Source organism: Medicago sativa, chromosome 6 (genome assembly GCF_051527215.1).
Source record: "Medicago sativa cultivar Bolivia chromosome 6, Bolivia_mono, whole genome shotgun sequence".
NCBI lineage: Eukaryota > Viridiplantae > Streptophyta > Magnoliopsida > Fabales > Fabaceae > Medicago > Medicago sativa.
This window is the reverse complement of record NC_140754.1, coordinates 25119487-25133077: the sequence shown is the minus strand read 5'-3', so window position 1 is coordinate 25133077 and position 13591 is coordinate 25119487.

Genomic DNA, 13591 nt, shown 5'->3' with positions numbered 1-13591 from the left:
AGACTGTGTATTATATGTTTGATGGTATATTAAACTTTTTTGAATTAGTAGAAGATACTTAATATTAATTAAAATTAAAATGTAGAAAAGACAATCGAGATGCAACGTTAATGCATTGGTACAATTTTAGAAATAAATAGTCATAAATATACTAATAGAAAATAACCTACATAGTCCTATTTTATACGAAATACCATGACAAACATAACAATTATTGATAGAAAATTTAAATCTGATAGTGCATCCCTCTCGGAATTCAATGATTCAAGAGAAGTTATCCCACTTTTGTCCAATTTGTGTAGTTAATTTGCGATCATTTTTTTTGTACAATTAATTTGCGATCATTATTGACAATGATGTTGAAATTTCGATTTTCTCCATGATCTCCACATAAGGAGGTTGTCACATTCGTTGTGCTTTATAAAAAATACAAAGTCACACTTGTGATGACCATTAATAAGAAGGAGATCATGAGTTTTAATAAGAAGGATTATGAAATTTTGCTAAACTTCAATTTTTATATATTGTTAGTAGAAGTAGATGTTAGTAGATTTGTATCAGTGACGACTTCGTCCGTGTATAATAATAATTTTTGAAGTTAACAACGACAACTTGTTTCGTGTATAATAAATCTTTTAAGATTAACACATTGAATTAAGAAGATAATGAGTTTTAATAAGGACGATTATGAAATTTTGGAGGACTTCGATTTTTATATATTGTTATTATTGTTAGTAGAAGTAGATTTTGGTGGATTTGTATCAGTGACGACTTCGCCCGTGAATAAAAGTAATTATTAGTTGACGTACATGTTAGTAGATTTATATCAGTGACGACTTCGCCCATGTATAATAATAATTTTTAAAGATAACACTGACAACTTGTTTCGTGTATAATAAAATCTTTTATAATATATATCAGTGATGACATGTCACGTGATTAATAATTATCTTGAAATTTATATCAGCGACAACTTGTCTATTTTGTTATAATTATTTTAAATTTGTACTCAATGATAACATGTATCGTGTATAATACTGCTTTTTTAAATGTTTAAGTTAGTTTTTCACTTATATTATGATTAAAAGAGAGAGTATGCATATAATGCTACTAACAATATATATAAATCAAAGTCCATCAAAATAAATAAATTAGTTCTATAGTTATCAGTGAAAATTAGTTACACTTTTTATTATCATATTCCCTAATTAGTTTTAATAAAGAAATAAATTTAATTTTGTAAAATGACCATTATGCACGTGAAATTAAGAAGATAATGAGTTTTAATAACGACGATTTTGAAATTTTAGTGGACTTTGATTTTTATATATTAGTATTATTATTGTTAGTAGAATTAGATGCTAGTATATTTATATCATTGATGACTTCACTTGTGTATAATAATAATTTTTAAAGCTAACAGTGACAGCTTGTTTCGTGTATAATAAATCTTTTATAGTATATATCAGTGATGACATGTCACATGGTTAATAATTATCTTGAAATTTATATCAGCGACAACTTGTCTATTTTGTTATAATTATTTTAAATGTGCACTAAATGATAACATGTATTGCATATAATACTATTTTTTAAATGTTTAAGTTAGTTTTTCACTTATATTATGATTAAAAGATGGAGTATGCATATAATGCTACTAAATTGTATCATCCACAATTTTTCTAAGGTATCCTTATTTATTAATTTTGTTAAGTCTGCAGCAACTTAACCTAATATTTTCCTTCCCATTTGCTGTATTAGGTTAGCGGTAATTTAATCTAACAAATTCCATCTAAAAAAATGCATCGCACCAATTTCATTCCTATCCTCTTGCTTTTTTTTTGACAATATTTTGTACAGTTATTTAATACTAAAAAAATGCATCGCACCAATTTCATGCCTTTTTTTTTGAAAGAAATATTTTTTACACTTAATTAATGTACACTTATTTAATACTTAAAAAAATGCATCGCATCAATTTCATGCCTTTTTTTTACAATATTTTGTACACTTTTTTTTTGAAGGAAATATTTTGTACACTTATTTAATACTAAAAAAATGCATCGCACCAATTTCATTCCTATCCTGTTGCCTTTTTTTTTGACAATATTTTCTACACTTATTTAATACATTTACAAACAAAATACCCTAATTTTCATGCAAACTCGGCTACCCTAATTATGCATCGCACCAATTTCATTTCTATCCTGTTGCCTTTTTTTTGACAATATTTTCTACACTTATCCTTATTTATTAATTTTATTAGGTCTGCAGCAACTTAACCTAATAATTTCCCTATAAAATGCTGCATTAGGTTAGCAGCAATTTAACCTAACAAATTCCATCTAAAATACAGATTACCAATTTAACCTAACAAATTCCCTCTAAAATGCAGCAATCCCTAATATTTCTCCTCACTTATGAGCTTTTCATTCCTATCCTGTTGTGTCATCGTTTGTATATATCTATTGTTTCTGTAGTTTTTTTCTTTTACAAGTTGTTGTACACTTATTTAATATGTTTCCAAACAGAATACCCTAATTTCCATGCAAACTTGGCTACCCTAATTTCCTTGCAAAATTGTAATTATTCTTTTTAGACATGTACGTGTAATTTAGAATTTCTATTAATTGAAGTGACTTTGTTTTTCATGTTAGTAACAATATAATATTGTATTCTTTTTATCTTTTTTCTTTATAATTTTTAAAAAAAAAAATGAGAAGATAATGCCCCAATAATATATTCTGATAAACTAAAATAACAGTCTTTAATTGATTAATTTTTCAAAATAAAAATGTAAAATTTGATAAGATATTCAAGTGTCATTGAAGGACATAGTAAGACAAATTTGATTGTAATATTATATCTCTAATAATCTAATTTGCGTTTATTGATCGACCCATTATCTTACGGGTTAAAGATTATTCATTGGTCTCTATTATAGTCGACAAGACCTGTGCGTCGCACGGGTCAAAAGTGTAACGCCCTATTTTTAATAATTATCATTTAATTGATTTATTGCATGTTAGTATAATATTGTGTGATTTATATATTTGGGTGGAATATATGTATTAATGGTTGATATTATAAGTATTAATATCATTATTATGTGGGGGAGAATTATAATTATTAGAAATAAATAGGTAATTAGGGGCGAGAGTAGTTTTTAGGGAGAAGAGCAATTAGAGATAGGGTTAAGAGTCAGTTTAGAGAACAAGAAAAATTAGAACACGTACAATTGGAGAAAAGAGCAGAAAAGAGGAGAAGTCTGCGAGAACCCTAAGAACGAAGAACGCAGCCGTTGGAATTCAGAAAAATAATCTAAGGTAAGGGTGAGACTAACTCTCATTAGTATCAAGTTTGATTCATGAAGTTTGGTCAATTGTGGTAGTTTTAGGAATTTGGAAATTAGGTAAAGAATCATTAGAAATGTAAGATTTAAGTGAACTTTTGAGTAATTTGATGTAAAAACGTGATATCGGTCATAGAAAACGTATAGATGTTAATTCCTGTTGAATTAGGTTTTAAGTGAGAATGGATGATTAGATGATGGAAACCTATTGAATTGATATAGGAAAACAGAGTTCAGACCTTCGAACTTTCATAGTACAATGATTAGAACCAGTTTTGGGGTTAGGTTGATGAAAATTGGGATTCTGAGAAAAAGTGATTTTAAGTGTTTTTGAGAAATAAGTGATTCTAGGATAAGCTGTTTTGGAGATTTAAAAATATGATTTTTCAGTAAAATATAATAGGATTTGTCGAATAGAACGCGTAGGCGAAAACAGAATCGGATTCGGGGTAACAGTTAGGTTTTTACGGACGAAACGATGAAACCGAAAAAAAAATGGGACTGCACAGAACTGCATCGCAGGTCCCTGGCTACTGCCTGCCCACGCTTGGGCGCAGCTGGCCAGTGCCTGGGCGCAGCAAGGCAGCCCCTCATGGGTGACTGCTTGTTGTGCTTTCGTTGCGTGCTGTCAGAACTTCGATTTTTGCGTTCTTGTGTCTTTTTCACCCATTTCCATGTTGAATTAGCTTTCGGTGTAAACATGAAAGTTGTAGATAATTGAGTTAGCTTCCTAATGGCTTTGGGTTGACATGAAAATGATTTTTAGATCTTAAGATATGACAAAAATACTCTAAGGAGGTCTTAGCAAAATTTTATGAAGAGTAACCCAAAACTTATAGATTGTCTCCGAACTTCAAAGCTTGAGTATTATGGGTTTAATTAAGGTGTTTATAGGTATTTAATCTATGTTGTGATGTATCTAACTTGATTTTATTTGAATGAATTTGATGTATAGAATTCCTTGTGAATAATTTGTTAATGAATTTGTCATTAAAGACGAAGTTGTTGCTTTAGAATCGTGTCGTTGCATAGCATAGTCAGAGATGGGGGCTTAATGCCCGACAGGTCCTTTATGACCTTAGAGATGGGGGCTTAATGCCCGACAGGTCCATTTATGACCTTAGAGATGGGGGCTTAATGCCCTGGTGGTACCACATGCATATTGAAGTTGTCTAAGATGTTGTTGTTTAAGATGAGGAGTTGTTGTTGCATTGTAGAGTCGTCATAACATGAAATAAATGATGATTGCTTAAGATGTTGTTGTCGTTCTTGATGATGTTGTTGTTGTTCTGACATTAATGGATGCTATTAATTGATGTTATATAATGATGAATATATATGTTGTCGATTATTCTTTATGAATTGTTACTTGCTATTAATGAATGTGAAATCTCACCCCTTCTGCTTGAAAATGTTGCTCTTCGTATGAGTAACTTGCATGTAGCGAAGAATAGTGCAGTTGCGAGTGGTCTCCGTCGTGTCGTCTAGGATGCTCTGATACGTAACGGAATGGGGATTGTTTTGATGCATTGTTTTCCTTGTTACGTATTTCTTTTATTATTGTTGGACTAATTTCATGAAGACTATTTTAAGATGTTAAGTTGTGGCCTTTAGTGCCAAGGATTTTATATGATGATGTAAAACTTTTCCGCTGCATATGAATATTGGATTTTTATAAAGGCTGGTTATTTTAATAAATAGTACTTTCTATTATTATAGTTGTGGATAAGGTTGTAAGATGAATGTGATGCTCCGTTTCTGATGAGAAACTCTGATATTCTTTATATTTATTTATATTGGGAAAACGGGGTGTTACAATTGGTATCAGAGCAGGTCGGTCCGTCCGGCCAAGTAGTTGAGTCGCGTTGTGTCGTTTTACAGTTTTGTATTGTATTTAAGTTGTACTTATTGTTGTTTGTTATGTAGAGAACCAATACCTGGTATGAACTGGTTGGAGTACAACCATGTTCATATTAATTGTTTTAGTAAGTCAGTGTATTTTTCTTCTGCTGAAGAAGAAAATGGAGCAGAGTTCTTGTGTACTAAGCAGCTGAAGCAGTTAGCACGTGATGGAATTCTGATGTTTTCGTTGATGGCGTCACTGTCTATTGAGAATCAAGCAGTGAGTGGTAAGTTGTAAATTGTGTGCGGATTTCCTGAAGTTTTCCTGAAGAGATTATTGTTTGATCTTACCGGCACATCAGAAAGTGTCTGCCACCGGAGAGAGAAGTCAAGTTTTCCATTGATCTTGTCCCAGGAACGAAGCCTGTGTCTATGACGCCTTATCGTATGTCAGCTTCGGAGTTAGCAGAATTAAAGAAATAGTTAGAAGATTTGCTTGATAAGAAGTTTATAAGGCCAAGTGTGTCACCTTGGGAGAGTCGGTGTTGCTAGTTAAGAAGAAAGACGGAAGCATGACATTGTGCATTGACTATCGTCAGTTGAATAAGGTAACGATAAAGAATAGGTATCCCCTTCAAAGAATTGATGATTTGATGGATCAGCTAGTGGGTGCACGTGTATTTAGCAAGATTGATTTGAGGTCAGGTTATCATCAGATTAAGGTGAAAGATGATGATATTCAGAAGACGGTCTTTAGGACACGTTACGGACATTATGAATATTCTGTAATGCCTTTCGGAGTTTCTAATCAGGGGCAGATCCAGACTTTCATTATACGTGGAGCTAAAATTTCTAGGTCCTTAGATTCACTATACTCAATCCAATCATACAATCCAATCATACAAATTAAATCAATTCTTACAAAATCTACGTCTTTGTCTACCATGATCAGACCAAGGGTAAACGAAATTGCTAGGATTATAACGACCTTTTTTAAGGTAAGCTTTACGTACCTCATCTTGGATGTTAGGATGATAGCTTGAAATTGGAGACCTAAGTCCTGGATCCGTTTCCAACAACTTGAATAACCTCATTGGCCGAGTTAGGTGTAACTTCATTTTGTGGTTCACTTGGATGTCGAGTATTTGATGGTTCTTGACTAGCCGAAGAACTAGCTTTGTCTCTAGAAAGCACGGGAAAAAATTTCTTCATCATATAAAAGTAAAACACACAATCATTGTTACAAGTAAGTAACAAGAATATCACTAGTCATTAAATCATAAACAAATACAAAATACATATATATCGGGATACATTATAACAACTTCATAGAACTCTTATAGCAGCATTATCAATTGTTCAATAAAAGATGGCTAGTTCAACCATTACAATTCTTAGTATAGTTTTCTACCTTATGTTCATTTCACAAGGTAGTATTTTCTTCCACAATTTTTGTAAATTATTATTCAAAACTGTCATAATTTTTTTTGGTGATTATCTCAGGTTATAGCCTATGTTCATTGAAAGATATTTCAGTAACCCAGTATGAGACAGGAGTAGTGGAGAATAAGCCAGAATGGACTGTATATATCTCCAAAAAATATCATTATGCTCAAAGAAAATTGCTTTTCTGACCCAGCCACTTATTACCATTTCCACTTATTACCTTTGAGAGAGATTGCAATTTAAGAGAGAAAGGGGCGTGTTTAGTTACGGTACAGGAAGGAAATTGGAATAGAAAATGAAAGAGAGAGAGTGAGACACACATCTGTCTTTTGTTTAATATACCATCCGATCACTATTATAAGCAAATGTTTGCATTTTAGATTCATTCATTGAATGATGTATGTGACCTACAACAAAGACCATATATATCATTAATTGTTGAATGAACCTAAAGTGTAAACTTTTGCTTATAATAATGACCGGAGGGTATATTTAAAAAAAAAAAAGGGAAAAGCATGTGGAGCTATAGTCCCACATTGCTCCTACATGCATCCGCCCCTGTTTCTAATGCACCAGGTGTGTTTATGGAGTACATGAATCGTATTTTTCATAACTATTTGGATCGTTTTGTGGTTGTATTCATAGATGATATTCTGATATACTCTAAATCTGAAGAACATGCTGAGCATTTGAAGATCGTTTTGCAAGTATTGAAAGAAAAGAAATTATATGCCAAGTTGTCAAAGTGTGAATTCTGGTTGAAAGAAGTACGTTTTCTTGGCCATATTATCTCTAGTAGTGGTATTGCAGTGGATCCATCTAAGGTCGATGCAGTATCACGATGGGAGTCTCCAAAGTCAGTTACCGAAGTTAGAAGCTTTTTGGGTCTAGCAGGTTATTATCGAAGGTTTATCGAGGGGTTTTCCAATTTAGCACTCCCGTTAACTCAGTTGACCTGTAAAGGTAGAGCTTTTGTGTGGGATAGTCAGTGTGAAAGTAGCTTTAATGAATTGAAGCGGAAATTGACGACGGCTCCAGTTTTGATCTTGCCAAAGTCTGACGAACCTTTTGTTGTTTATTGTGATGCATCCAAGCTGGGTTTAGGTGGTATACTTATGCAAGATGGTAAAGTAGTAGCGTATGCATCAAGGCAGTTGAAGATTCATGAACGTAATTACCCTACTCATGATCTTGAGTTGGCTGCAGTCGTTTTTGTACTTAAGATTTGGAGATATTACCTTTATGGTGCCAGATTCGAAGTGTTTAGTGACCATAAGAGTCTAAAATATTTGTTTGATCAGAAGGAGTTGAACATGAGGCAGAGAAGATGGCTTGAGTTACTAAAAGACTATGATTTTGGGTTGAATTACCATCTGGGCAAGGCTAACGTTGTTGCGGATGCTTTGAGTAGAAAGACTTTACACTTGTCGGCGATGATGGTTAAAGAGATGGAATTGCTTGAACAGTTCAGAGACTGGAGTTTGGTTTGTGAGGTGGCGCCACAGAGTGTGAAATTGGGGATGTTGAAGATCAACAGTGAATTTCTGAATAGTATCAGGGAGGCTCAGAAAGTAGATGTGAAGTTGGTAGATTTAATGGTTGCAAGCGATCCTGCTGTAAGGTTGATGATCAAGGAGTGTTGAGGTTTCGAGGAAGAATTTGTATTCCTGATAATGATGAGATGAAGAAGATGATCCTTGAGGAGGGCCATAGAAGTAGTTTGAGTATTCATCTAGGAGCTACGAAAATGTATCATGATTTGAAGAAAATGTTTTGGTGGTCTGGTTTGAAATGCGACATAGCACAATTTGTGTATGCATGTTTGACTTGTCAGAAGTCGAAAGTTGAGCATCAGAAACATGCTGGGTTGTTGACACCGCTAGATATTCCAGAGTGGAAATGGGATAGTATATCCATGGATTTTGTGACAAGTTTGCCGAATACTCCAAGAGGATATGATGCTATTTGGGTGATTGTTGATAGATTGACGAAGTCGGCTCATTTCATTCCGATTAATATTACTTTTCCTGTGTCTCAGTTGGCAGAGATTTATGTTCGAAATGTTGTGAAGCTGCACGGTGTCCCATCGAGCATTATGTCAGACAGAGATCCGAGGTTTACGTCTAGATTCTGGAAGAGTTTGCATGAGGCCTTGGGTACAAATTTGAAGTTGAGTTCAGCATACCATCCGTAGACAGACGGAGAGTCGGAAAGAACGATTCAGTCGCTGGAGGATCTATTGAGAATTTGTGTACTTGGGCAAGGTGGAACTTGGGATAGTTATCTACCGCTGATAGAATTCACATACAACAACAGTTATCATTCTAGTATTGGAATGGCACCTTTCGAAGCCTTGTATGGTCGGAGGTGCAGAACTCCGTTGTGTTGGTTTGAATCCAGTGAGAGTGTGGTGTTGGGACCAGAAATTGTCCAACAAACTACCGAGAAGGTGAAATTAATTAGAGAAAAGATGAAAGAGTCTCAAGATAAACAGAAGAGTTATCATGATAAGCGCAAGAAGGATCTTGAGTTTCAGGAAGGAGATCATGTGTTTTTGAGAGTCACTCCTGTCACAGGTGTTGGACGTGCATTGAAGTCAAAGAAGTTGACTCCGAGGTTTATTGGTCTGTATCAGATTTCAGAAAGGATTGGAACAGTTGCATATAGGGTGGGTTTGCCACCACATCTTTCGAACTTGCATGATGTGTTTCATGTGTCGCAACTTCGGAAGTACGTGTCGGATCCATCCCATGTGATTCCAAGAGATGATGTATAAGTAAGGGACAACCTTACCATTGAGACCTTACCAGTGAGAATAGAAGGTCGTTAAGTGAAGAGGCTTAGAGGCAAGGAAATATCTCTTGTGAAGGTCGTTTGGGAAGGAGCAACTGATGAAAGTTTGACGTGGGAATTGGAGAGTAAGATGCGGGAATCTTACCCAGAGTTGTTTGAACAAGGTACATTTACGAGGACGTAAATATTCTAAGTGGGGAAGAGTTGTAACGCCCTATTTTTAATAATTATTATTTAATTGATTTATTGCATGTTAGTATAATATTGTGTGATTTATATATTTTGGTGGAATATATGTATTAATGGTTGATATTATAAGTATTAATATCATTATTATGTCGGGGAGAATTATAATTATTAGAAATAAATAGGTAATTAGGGAAGAGAGTAGTTTTTAGGGAGAAGATCAATTAGAGATAGGGTTAAGAGTCAGTTTAGAGAACAAGAAAAATCAGAACACGTACAATTGGAGAAAAGAGGAGAAGTCTGCGAGAACCCTAAGAACGAAGAACGCAGCCGTTGGAATTCAGAAAAATAATCTAAGGTAAGGGTGAGACTAACTCTCATTAGTATCAAGTTTGATTCATGAAGTTTGGTCAATTGTGGTAGTTTTAGGAATTTGGAAATTAGGTAAAGAATCATTAGAAATGTAAGATTTAAGTGAACTTTTGAGTAATTTGATGTAAAAACGTGATATCGGTCATAGAAAACGTATAGATGTTAATTCCTGTTGAATTAGGGTTTAAGTGGAAATGGTTGATTAGATGATGGAAAACTGTTGAATTGATATAGGAAAACAGAGTTCAGACCTTCGAACGTTCAGAGTACAATGATTAGAACCAGTTTTGGGGTTGGGTTGATGAAAATTGGGATTCTGAGAAAAAGTGATTATAAGTGTTTTTGAGAAATAAGTGATTCTAGGATAAGCTGTTTTGGAGATTTAAAAATATGATTTTTCAGTAAAATATAATAGGATTTGTCGAATAGAACGCGTAGGCGAAAACAGAATCGAATTTGGGGTAACAGTTAGGTTTTTATGGACGAAACGATGAAACTGAAAAAAAAAATGGGACTGCATAGAGCTGCATCGCAGGTCCCTGGCTACTGCCTGCCCACGCTTGGGCGCAGCTGGCCAGCGCCTGGGCGCAGCAAGGCATCCCCTCATGGGTGACTGCTTGTTGTGCTTTCGTTGCGTGCTGTCAGAACTTCGATTTTTGCGTTCTTGTGTCTTTTTCACCCGTTTCCGTGTTGAATTAGCTTTCGGTGTAAACATAAAAGTTGTAGATAATTGAGTTAGCTTCCTAATGGCTTTAGGTTGACTTGAAAATGATTTTTAGATCTTAAGATATGACAAAAATACTCTAAGGAGGTCTTTGCGAAATTTTATGAAGACTAACCCAAAACTTATAGATTGTCTCCGAACTTCAAAGCTTGAGTACTATGGGGTTAATTAAGGTGTTTATAGGTATTTAATCTATGTTGTGATGTATCTAACTTGATTTGATTTGAATGAATTTGATGTATAGAATTCCTTGTGAATAATTTGTTAATGAATTTGTCATTAAAGACGAAGTTGTTACTTTGGAGTCGTGTCGTTGCATAGCATAGTCAGAGATGGGGGCTTAATGCCCGACAGGTCCTTTATGACCTTAGAGATGGGGGCTTAATGTCCGACATGTCCATTTATGACCTTAGAGATGGGGGCTTAATGCCCTGGTGGTACCACATGCATATTGAAGTTGTCTAAGATGTTGTTGTTTAAGATGAGGAGTTGTTGTTGCATTGTAGAATCGTCATAACATGAAATAAATGATGATTGCTTAAAATGTTGTTGTCGTTCATGATGATGTTGTTGCTGCTCTGACATTAATGGATGCTATTAATTGATGTTATATAATGATGAATATATATGTTGTCGATTATTCTTTATGAATTGTTACTTGCTATTAATGAATGTGAAATCTCACCCCTTCTGCTTGAAAATGTTGCTCTTCGTATGAGTAACTTGCAGGTAGCGAAGAATAGTGCAGTTGCGAGTGGTCTCCTTCGTGTCGTCTAGGATGCTCTGATACGTAACAGGATGGGGATTGTTTGATGCATTGTTTTCCTTGTTACGTATTTCATTTACTATTGTTGGACAAATTTCATGAAGACTATTTTAAGATGTTAAGTTGTGGCCTTTAGTGCCAAGGATTTTATAAGATGATGTAAAACTTTTCCGCTGCATATGATTATTGGATTTTTATAAAGGTTAGTTATTTTAATAAATAGTACTTTCTATTATTATAATTGTGGATAATGTTGTAAGATGAATGTGATGCTCCGTTTCTGATGAGAAACTTTGATATTCTTTATATTTATTTATATTGGGAAAACAGGGTGTTACAAAAAGTCTAGTAACAATTATTTTAAAATTTATATCAATGACGACTTGTCACGATTATAATAATTATTTTTAAATTTGCAATAGCGAGGACTTGTCTCTTGTATAACCATTATAATAATTATTTTAAACTTTTATTAGTGGCAACTTGTTCGATGTATAACATTTATTTTAAAATTTGTATCATTCTACAAACAATAATTCATTGCTATACGAAAATATCTACGGAAATATAAGTGAGAACTTGTACTGTGTATAACAATTATTTTAAAGTTTTAGTAGCGACCACTTGTCTAATGTATAATATTTATTTTAAAATACGTCTCACCGACAACTTGCCCCGCGTGTAATAATTATTTTAAAAATTATGTCTTTGATGACTTGTCTCGTATATAATAATTATATTAATTTTTTTTTATCAATGACAACATGTCGTGTGTAAAATAATGTTTTTTTTTTTAAGTTTTGAACGTTGACAACTTGTCTCGTTTATTAATGACAACTTATTCATTTTGTTGATCTAAATGTCTTTTATAAATAGGACAAAAAAAAGTATAATATTTATTTTAAAATTTATATCACCAACAAACTGTCTCATACTCCCTCCGATCACATCTATAAGCAAAATACAACTTTTTAAATTCATTGAATGACTAATGTATTTGACCAATATATAGACCGAATACATTAGATATTCAATGAATCTAAAAAGTTTTTTTTTACTTATAAATATGGCTGGAGGGAGTATATAATAAATAACTTGTGTATAGTAGTTATGTTATTCACAATTTAATCCATATATATATCATAGTTTTTTTCTTCTTCTTTTGGACTTTTTTGAGAATGATACCAACGATGATGCTATTAGTATTCTTAATTTTTATTTTTTATTTTTTTTAGAAATACTCTTGATTTTTCGACCAAAAAAAAAAAGAAATACTCTTGATTTAATTGTTACTAGATCACCGATCCGTGCGATGGACGGGTCCAACAAACTAATATCAATAAAAAAAAAAATACTGTATATATGAGAGGTCATTGAATAAGTCATATGATGATTATGGTGTATTACATTATTCAAACCAAGGATTGCAACAGGATTATGGCGTTTGACACAACAAAGTGATAGATTAATCAAAATGATCCAAGAACCGTGTCCCAAATTATAACTTATAAGTCTTGTCCAATTCATCTATGCCATGAGTGAAACACATCTTTCCATGCTTTTTGTCCACAATAACCTCAAATTGATTAAGAGCGGGATCAATCAACGCGATATAGCGATACAATTCATACCCAATCTCCTTAGTAAGAGCATCCATAATGAGAGAGTCTTAAACATTTAAGACCTGGTACCTAATAGGTACTCACATTGTGAAGAAAAAAAAATTAAGGGTCTTAAAAGATGCAAGGTCTAAATTAAGACCTCATTCTTAAATGGGCACACATCACATTTTTATTAAAATAATAATTTTCATGGTTTTTTTAATAGTATAAAATAGATAGTGTATTAAATAAATAATATTAGTGGGACCCAAATAGACCTTTTGTTAGAGGGTCTCTATTGGAGTGGTTGAGTACCTATTAGGTACTATTATTAAAAAATTATTAAAAAGTGATGTGTCAATGTGAGACCCATTTAAAACCTCAAAGATGTAAGTCTTCATTGTGGATGCTCTAAGGCTTGTGCCGAGAAGCATACAACTCTATAAAATGATAGCAATAATGTAATTATTGCTAAACTTAATTTCAATTTCGCGGAGTCATATAAGGCG